We start from the raw sequence: 10,325 nt of genomic DNA, 5'->3' as shown, positions 1-10,325 counted from the left end.
GAATATTCTAACACACTAGAAAAGCTAATTATTAAGGGTTTGTCCCCTTTAACGAAACTACATTTTTGCGTTATAGTATCCTGGTTATCTACTTTTTATTACGGGCTGAGTAAGCAGTTCTCCTATGTAGCTCTTTATCTACACTTTTTTTTCCGGGCTGCTTAAGCAGGTCTGGCTGTGCTATTTTCTTGATTCATTTCGTATTAGTGGAGGGGAAATGATATCAGCACAACCATGTTTTGATAATTGCACAAACCAGCTTGTCTTTTCTTTTTCTTTTTTTAATTGGCGTGTGAGAGCCGTTTGCGTACTGTAATAAACTTTGACAGCTCTTTAAACACTAAAAGACAAGATGTGTTAGTGGAAATATTAAAACATGGTTGTGACGATATCATTTCCCTTAGTGGAGCCTTTGTATGAGAAGCCCATCCAGGTGCTCCTGGATGAAGGATTCAGATCATGCTGAGATGGGGTGAGTGGGCCTTGATCAGGGTTCTCGTGAGCTTCTCGCCCTGTTATGTTTTCATCGTGTAATTTCCCTTAGTTTTGGGCTTTGGGCATTTCTGTTTTGCTGATAGAACATTTTTCTATTGAAATAGAAAATAGAGAAGAAGGAAAACAATGAGTTAATTTGAGGAAACTCAAGCCTCCAATGTGTTGAAGCACTCTGTGTGATTATTTCCTTGCTGAATAGCCATACTGCTTCTACATTATATAGAAATTAGGGAGAGCAAAATAGGAAATGTAAATCAGCAAAATAGGAAAAAAGAGAAAATAGAAACCTATTGCAATATGGAAATCTAAATGTAACGAAATGGTCTAAACTCTAAATAAGAAAAACTGATTCTAACATTCCCCCGCCCTTAAATTCAACCTTGTCGTCTGTAATAAACTCTGAAATTTTTGCTGCATTGGGAAGACATCATGCTCCTTTTGCACTAGATTTTCCATATGATGATTGCAAAATCATCTTATAATTTTCCTTGGATTCTGATAGGACCCTCAAGCAACACGTTTTTTTACCCATGCAGGATATGTTCAAAACATAACAGCCCGCAAGGACATCGAAGTGATGGAGAATCTTGACCATGAAAAACCACTTTGACCCATTATGTTAGCCGACCCCAAGTAGTTTGGGACAAAGGCCTAGTTGAGTTGAGTTGAGTTCAGTTACAAGACTTTTAAAATTAGTTTTTGAAATGAGTTGAGTTGAGTAATAAGACTTTTAAAATTAGTTTTTGAAATGATTTTTGTAAGTTCTATAGGACATTTCAAATTATTTTTTGTATTGATGTCATTTTGTGTAACATTTTTGCGATTCTGCATGAGGCATGATGTTGAGAGATGTTTTTATGCCAGACTATGGAAATGATGATAAATTTGAAACGCAGTCATTTTCTTTTACTTTTTCTCGTTTGTCTTGTGGATGGAAGGATATCCCATAAAAAAGAGAACCAACAAGAGTGTGAATAAAGAAAATGCAATGCAACTTGTTGCACTCAGAATAAATTCTTCAGGTTCTTTCTTAACCTTTGCACTCCTTTTATTTCTCTTTAGTTGGGCTTTGGTAATGACTTTATGATATTTGATTCATGGATTGGAAGGAACTCCATTCCTATTTTGTGGAATATAGTGGAGGAACAAACGTACCAAGCCACACCTAATTGCGGGTGGTGACCGGTGGTGTAATGGATATGTAGCCCTGCACTCATCCCAATCAGGAATAATGTGGGGAGAGATCTGATGCTATAGAATTGAAGTTTATCTGATCATCATCAACACCATCACAGAATGGCAAATCCAAGTTTTCTTTATTTCCAGTATAAGATTATGAAGCGACTCCCATCGAAACCCAAACTATTAAGGTGGCAAGTCTTATATACATATGATTCCTCTATTCGGACAATGAAAAGGGAACGATTTCATGAGGTGGAGTCTCAGTCCATCTGGTGGACGGGTAGTATGTGTTACTAGTGTTTCGAAAAAAATGATGAAAATTAAGAGATGCTGGATAAGTAAGTTTTTTTGTCTTTTGATCCCCTCAATAAATAATGAAAATTAAAGGAGATATTCATTATAGGCACCATAACATATGATTAAAATGCTTGATAGAGACACCTTCATTTTTACTTTTGATAGAGAATGGTGACATCAAATAAGGTCAATGGAGGTTGGTAATCAGAAAGATTGGGGAGGATACCATGAATCCTATTTATCCTTCATGCTACACAAAACATAAGAAAATACTATAACAGCAGCAGCAGCAAAAAATTATTATAACAGCAGAAAATACTATACTTCTCATCCTGCTTGCACTCCCGAAGCCCAAAATCCTTCTCGACCTGGTCGAACTCCCAAAGCACGGAATTCTTGCCAATCCACTCCATGTTTCTATGTTCAAAATCCTTATCTTTTGACGAGCAATGCTAAATCACCCACAAACTCTTCTCAACATTCGCCAACGTAACTCTGTCAGAGGGCCTAAACTCTTCAACTCTTTCCACCGATTATCCTCCACATCATACCCCTTTATCTTAAAAGGTGAATCTAAGAGATAAACAATCCCGTCAACTACAGCACTATCCTGATTAGAATCATGCACGAGATTGGAATGAAACGACGCCCTCTGTATCCACCATGACAAACTATCCATGATTATGTCATTGTCTTCTACAACACCCGTGTTTGTGAGTATGAGTAGCTTCCCTCTCACTTCTCCACAACCGATGCTGACTCTCCTTATGTTTCCGAACACGATGGGAAGGAGAGGCGAATGCAGAGGCGTCCATGAGCCAAGACTCAGATCAAGAACCTCAGCTCATGGATTAACAACAGTAGACCAAGTAAAGTAACCTCCAACAACTAAATCTTGCCATTGACAACAGTAATATTGGTTATCATCCTCCCGATCATCATATTGGGACCACCTTCCCAAGTATTAGTACGGGCGTCATAAACCCAGACGTTGGATGAACGAATGCCATCCACTCTAGGGGCTTCACCCTCTATACCGCCTAACACATAGAAACATGGTCCCAATACGACAGAAGCAAATCCGAAACCAACATGGGAGGGTATAGGAGGCAATGGTTTGATTTTTCTAGGGTTTCCATCACAGGTATCGAGGACGTACCATTTTACAATACTTCCACCATGGGTAGTGTTAAAGTAGAGGAACTGTTATGTGTATCTAAGTTCGGAATGAGTGGAGTAGAAGAGAGAAGAACGAAGGAGAGATCGCCGTGACCTACATACCATGGATAGATTTGGGTGGAACGATCGAGGGACTCTCGCTATGCATTGTCTACCGATTTCATTGAGAAGATTAGGCAAAAGGATCTCCTCCATCTCTGTTTCCATGCCCAGATATAAAACAGGGTTTTAACAACGAGAGGTGAAAAGGGTTTCTCTACGTTCTCCAAACCCTAATCCCTAACAACTAACTACTATATCCCTATTCTAAGACATTTCTTCTTCTTATAAAACAGCAGGAAATTATTTCTCATTTATTTTAGGGAAATTTTATCAGCACTACCATATTTTGATTATCGCACTCCTCACTGTTTAGTACCGCCGGCACCATAGGATGAAGCCTAAATAGGTTGTGCCCCAAAAATTATTTCATTAGGTTGATCCTAACCCTCCAATCTATAGAGGGACTGAATCTTAGAGCGTGGATCCTAACCCTCTATAGATCGGAGGGTTAGGATCTACCTCTAGAAATGATTTTTGGGGAACAACCTATTTAGCTTGTGGCCCATCTAATGGACGGTTTGGATCATCCGATGATGAGAGCCATACCTTACATTTTTATAAAGTGAGGAGTGTGATCATCAAAATATGGTAGTGCTGATAACATTTTCCTTATTTAATAGGGTGTAAGTCCGTCCTGTATTTTTCAGAAAGTACCGTAAGTCTTACTGTGTAAGATGATCCAAACTGTCCATGTAAGCCCGCATAGGGTTGAGATTATCCTATTGAATTGATTTTTGGGTCACAACCTATTTACATTGTAGGCCATCAAATTGAGGGTTTAGATCATCCTATGGGGTAAACCAAATACTACACGGGCTTACACCAAGGCCCACATTGTTTCGATGATCCAGACCATTCATTTGTTGAGGCCTGACATAGATAGGAGGTGTCTCAAAAATCTTCTTCATAGGATGATCCTAACCCTCTGTTCATTGGCAGTTTTTGTATTGTGCCGTCCATTTTAAACTACACAAATTAGAGGGTTGGGATTATCCTGTGGAGAAGATTCTCTGCGCACCTCCTCTCTATGTCAGGGCCCAACAAATGAAGTGTTTGGATCACGCAAACAATGTGGGCCCCACTGTATTATTGGGCTGCATTTGCATGTACGGCCTTGCACCAAATAATTAGGGCAAAGTGCTCTCTAAAGATTGATGGTCTTATGGCTATCAACTTCAAGAGCTCGGTTGGAAGATGTCTTCTTCTCCCTAAGGTCCATAGAGTGCTTTCAACCCTCCTCACAATCAGATACCTTCACATGCTTCATCAAAGGAAGTCAACTGTGCAAGGTTGAATTTCAATTGACACTGAGAAATGATTTCAAAGGCTAATATCACCTATAGTTCATCACTCCACAATGCAGCCCAGAAATCTGTTTCTTGTGCTTTCCATAAGGGCCCATTTGGATGCCCCTTAAATTCCGATTTGGATATAAATTTAAGATACAAAATCTATAGATTTGAAATCCGAAATTTCCACACCCTTGCATAGCCTTGATTTTGAGCCATTGACATCATAGCCTTGTTCTAGCCCTCCCCAGACCCCGCAATGGCGGGAGCCTCGTGCAGTGGGCCGCCCTTTTTTTGACATTATAGTTATGTATAGATACATTTTTTCAAAGTTTATTGACAAGCAATGTAGTTTCTTTGAAAGGAGCAATTTGAAATAGCTCATACTATGATTCCCTTCACCCATTGAGGACACTTTGAAAGGAGCAAATCAGAACCTTGAATCTAAATGGCAGTACTCACCCATTGAATCTAAAAGCAAGAAATATGTAAGGAGCAATAAAACAATATTGTTTACTGAAGCACATGACATTGAGGTTTCGGTACAAATGTCGAGCATGACAGATGGTATTTAGTGTGTATGGCTATGTGTATTCACAAGCAATCATCCATTTCACAAAGGCAATTTGTATAAGAGCTTTGGAATTCCAAGATAGAGAAACATCCATTTCAAAAAAGGAAAAGAAGCCAATATCACATTTCTCAACATGATATCAACAAAAAAAGGAAGGGCTCTCTAAAGTTCAAACAAACAGAAACCAGCAACACAATTTCTCCAAACTTGCCTCACTGGTTTCCATCAAAATTCAACTCTTCAACAATGAAAAAAAAAAGAAATTGGAAAAAACAACAATAACAGAACAGAAGCAGGGCCGAATCTCAATGAAAAAAAGGGATACAGAGGCGATCCAGGCAAATCATATTGAAGAGTTGGACTGCATTTGACCTTTTCCCTAACCTCAACAAATCATGTGAGAAATTGAGATAATCATAAACTTCCATAGCTATTGATTGATTTCAGTTATGATGATTGGCCTAGAATCATTCAATTTGGTAATGAATCTAGCTTCAAAACAGATTTTATCTTACTAGCTTATTACTGTGATACCCATTGCCAAAAAACAAAGAAATGATTGAAATTCTGTGGTTGTGGCCCAATTCAAGAATTTTAATATCAGATCCAGTAAAAGGGCTCCTAATCATTTCACAAGGGATCAAACTTACCCATCTTGTATTACCCATTGGCAGTGTACTTTGTCAAAACAAACCATACTAACAATCTCTTTTCTATTGAGTATTTCAGAAAACACACACAAAATGGAATATAAAAGATAATAAGAAGAGACTACAGCTCCATGCATTTGCTACATGGTATTGGATAATATGAGGCAGAAACGAAACAAGAGACTTGTTCTCCTTGTGAGCATTTTTTCATTTTCACTCGTATCACACCTCATTCTGTAAATCTTACCCACTGACTATTTCAAAATATCACACGGAGTGCCAGTTTTGTCCCAAACAAGAAACATTGTGGCGGACTCCCAGACAAGTAACGATAATGATCACACATCATGATAAGTGAAGTGCACACATGGCATGGACATGATTGAATAATAATAATAATATCTAAAGAAAATTCCAAAATGTGATTACCACCTAGTTGAGTGTCTAAGGGTATGAATTGTTTTAGCAAGATATGTCTGGTACCACAAAATCTAAATCCTAGAGCACATAGAATCATGAATCCAAGTGCTTCCAAGAATTATATATGGCTGGTACCACACCAGTTCTTGAAGGAAACATCCAAACTAAGATTTATTGACTGTAGCTGACAAAAAAAAGTGAAGGGAAATTGTGTAGGCTAAACTTTGACAGTTCTACTATACTGCAAGCAATCAAGTTGTCATGCAAAGCAGAATCATCCTTCTGTGGAAAAGAAAATAATTGATAAGTAGTCTTAGAAAGGAGCTAATCAGATCTTTTTTTTGGGTTCAAAATTGCAGTAGCCACCTACTGAATCTCAAATCAAAGTTACATGTCGAGCAATAAAATACAAGAAACCACAGAATCATACTAATCTTACTATTTCAGCTTATACCATCAAATAGGTAAAGATATCAATATAAATACCATTTTGCAAATGCAAATTCGGCACGAAGCTAAGATTACAAAAAGTACACTGACCATAAAGATAATGGTTTTATACTGGAAAAATATAGGGGTAAAAAAGTTTTTGGGGCCCATTTCTTTATATTCATTTGTTGGTTTCCACCATAGATAGGCCATGCCCCAAAATGTTTCTCCCTAAGATGATCCTAACCCTTGGATTAATTTAGTGTAAAATGAGCGGATCATAAAGCTTATATAGAAACGGGAAATTTTATGAATGGGCGTTTATACGTAAAGGTGATACGATAGAAGTACGACCCTTGATATTTGATCCAACAGCAGCTCCTCAAAAAGTGAGCTGTTGTTGGATCATGCATCAAGGAAGGGCTGATGGGTACATGTTTATACGCCCACTCATCATATAATTTCTCTATAGAAACCTACACAAAATCACAAATCGTAGGATTAAAATAAGCCCTACATGGGATCAACCAATTAGATGTTTAAGGAATTGAAATATTCGCCCTGGGGCCACTCCCCTCTAGTGTATTTATGACTTCTTGGTGGCCCATGAAAGAAAAGGGGCAAATATATCATTTCCCAAATTTAAAGGGAAATGATATTCCCCCCACCCACACAGACACACACACTAAACGGATAAAATCCACCCTCCTCCCCCACGCACCCCAAAACGGTTTTTGTGAGAAGGGTTCACTGCTTGAGGATAAATTCACCCACTTTAACGTTTTTCTTTACCTTTAAAACTTAACTAAGAACGTTCGGGCCCCACTGCTCTTTTTTCTTGTGCATGCCTCAAACGCATGCCAAGGAAAACCGGACGAACTAGGGCCCGGTTTGGATTGCAAGAATTTTTTTCACAAATATTTAGAAAGGAAAAACTTTTCAAAGCTTCCCAACTATTCAATTATTTGGTTACACATGAAAAATGTAACATAAAACAGTTCAACGCGGTTCAAGTTTCATATAGAGGAACCTCCAAATTTATGATAAAATCCCTCTAAATAAGCCATAACAACAATGTCATTTCCATCTAAACTGTAAAGAATATCCTAGAAAATTATTTTCCTGCAATTCAAACAGAGCCTAACATCAAAATAGCAGAGGAATGTTAATGCCAAGCATCATTCTCATCTCTAAATATATTTTTTCCCGCAATCCATCCCACACGATCCCTAGCTCACGCCTACTTGATGGAAGTACGTAAATATCAATCAATGGTTACTTTTTGATCGACGGGTAATATTTGTCTGTGTCCAGAGTGGGGCCATACAGTTTGAAAGGCAAGTGAGCAAATTGTATTAGCACTCGTCTAAAATAAGAACTGAGAATGATATAGTGACAAGCCTTAATATGAGATGCTAATGAGAAGCCTAATCAAGGTCTACTCACATGAAATTAGCATGATCCGGATCCTTCACTTTGAATGTCGCCTCATGATATTAGTATACAAGATCAACGGTCTCGATGGTAGATACATATTCCCCTGTGTACCCATAAATTGACTATTATGATTTATCCTTATGGGGATTAGCTGCCTAGTTTCCATGTTTTCTAATTGAAGGCTTGTGAACGGGAGCACTTACATATCAGCCATTGAGTTTGGAGGATAAAAAGGGTTGGACCAGCTCGTGTATTTCCTTTCTCTTGCTTGTTTTGAGCTTGTCTTCAAGGATATCATGACCCTAGTTGTTCGGCCTTTTCCTTAGACATTATTCTAATGATTCGGCAGTGATCTTAAAACCGCTAATCTATCATTATCTTAATTTAATATACAAGGAAGGGTCCACCTAACCCCAGCTTACCAATACCCATTAAAAAAAGTGTTAGATTTTAATCTTGTTATGGAACGCAGTACTTAGCTGGACAAGAAGAGAAAGAGAAAAGTTACGTTTATGAGTTTTTTAGTTAGACTTGAACCAGGTCTTGAGTTTGGAAAAATTATATATACTGATAAGAGAAAATGTGTGCGCGCGTGTGGTGAAGGAGGGGGCGTTGTGGTTAGAGTATGAGAAGAGAGCTTTCTTCTTGGGTTTTTCTTCAGGGTGAAATGGCGAGGGGGTTTTCTTTTTTCTCTGGGTCCCTCTTTGGATTGCAAGAGAAAGATTCTAATGAATTTTTTTTTCTCTTTTCACTATTTAGAGGAAGGTGATGCGATAATTGTCAATTTAGAGGGATACTATCATAAATTGAAGACCCCTCTAATTAAAAATTGAATAGGTTTGGTTGAAGTCATCTTTTTTATTGTATTGAAAAAGGTATGGACTTTTAAATGAGGAAAAGGATTGTGCACTCGAGCGCACCAGGCTTATGGTGCGCTCGAGTGCCCCAATCACATGGGTCCCACATTTTTTGTGGTGATCCAAACCATTCATTTGCAAGGCCCTATCATAGATAGAGTGTGTACCAAAAATCAGCTTCATTGAATCATTCCAACCCCTCCAAAAGTAGAGGGCAAAAATTTCAATTAATATCATCTATAAAGAAGATTTTGTTGCGCACTATCTACAATTTGGGCCAACAAATGAATGACTTAGATCATTGAAATAGGTGGGCCACAGTGCCACTATAAAAAAATTCTTTAAATAGACAATTGATAAAAGCTAAGATTATTAATTAGAGGATTCAGGCTGAATTTGTTTTGGATTTTGAGAACCAATTGTGAGTCCAAATGATTATTAGACTCAAATCTATGGCCTTGTTTGCTTGAGACTGTGGCAACCGATTATTAGCCTCAAACCATTTATCAAATTCAAATTTAAGGCACCGTTTGTTTGAGATTGTGACAACTGGTAATAAGCCCTAAACCGATTATTTGACTCAAAATTACGTTTAAGTTTGAGTCTAATAATAGGTTTGGGACTTATAATCGGTTGGCACAATCCCAAACGAACAGAGCCTAAATGTAAATTTGAGTCCAATAAAAGGTTTTGGGAGTCACAATCTGAAACAAAGAGGACCTAAACGTGTTGAGTTCAACAATCAGCTTTGACTCAAAATGTATATTCTCAAAATCCAAAACAAACAAAGCCTAATAATGAGCGGGCATATTCACCCCCCCTGTAGGCTATTCTCCCCCCCCCCCCCCCCCCCCCCCCCCCGACAGGCTAATGTTTTCCCACCATTTGACCAGTCTCTCTCTCTCTCCACACACACAACAGGAACAGTTGGTGGGCCCAACAGAAACTGTTGTGGAATGGTGGGCCCATCTTTGAACAACGTAGACCCCGCCCATACCACACCATAGGATAATACAAACCGTCCATTTGATGGGCCATAAACGTAAATAGGTTGTGTCCTAAAATATTATATTCATGGGCTGATCTTAGCCCTCCGATCTAAATAGAAACTACATCTTATGCAACCTCTATAGATTGTAGGGTTGTGATCATCCTACGAAAATGATTTTTGGGGCACAACCTATTTACATTGTGGCCCATCAAATGGACGGCTCGGATCATCCTATGGTCTGGACGGTACCTTTCATTTTCAAAAATATGGGTGGGGCCTAAATTGGTACGAACCACACCATAGGATGATCCAAACCATGGACGCTTGGATCATCCTATGTTGTGGACGGTACGCTTCAATTTGAAAAATATCAATGGGGCCTACGATTGGGCCTTAATGTTAGTGTACGGCCAACTCCATAGG

The sequence above is a fragment of the Tasmannia lanceolata genome, unplaced genomic scaffold (genome assembly GCF_043159265.1).
Source record: "Tasmannia lanceolata isolate RefF3 unplaced genomic scaffold, GAP_Taslan_0.1 ptg000012l, whole genome shotgun sequence".
Classification (NCBI taxonomy): Eukaryota; Viridiplantae; Streptophyta; class Magnoliopsida; order Canellales; family Winteraceae; genus Tasmannia; species Tasmannia lanceolata.
This window is presented reverse-complemented; position numbering follows the sequence as displayed.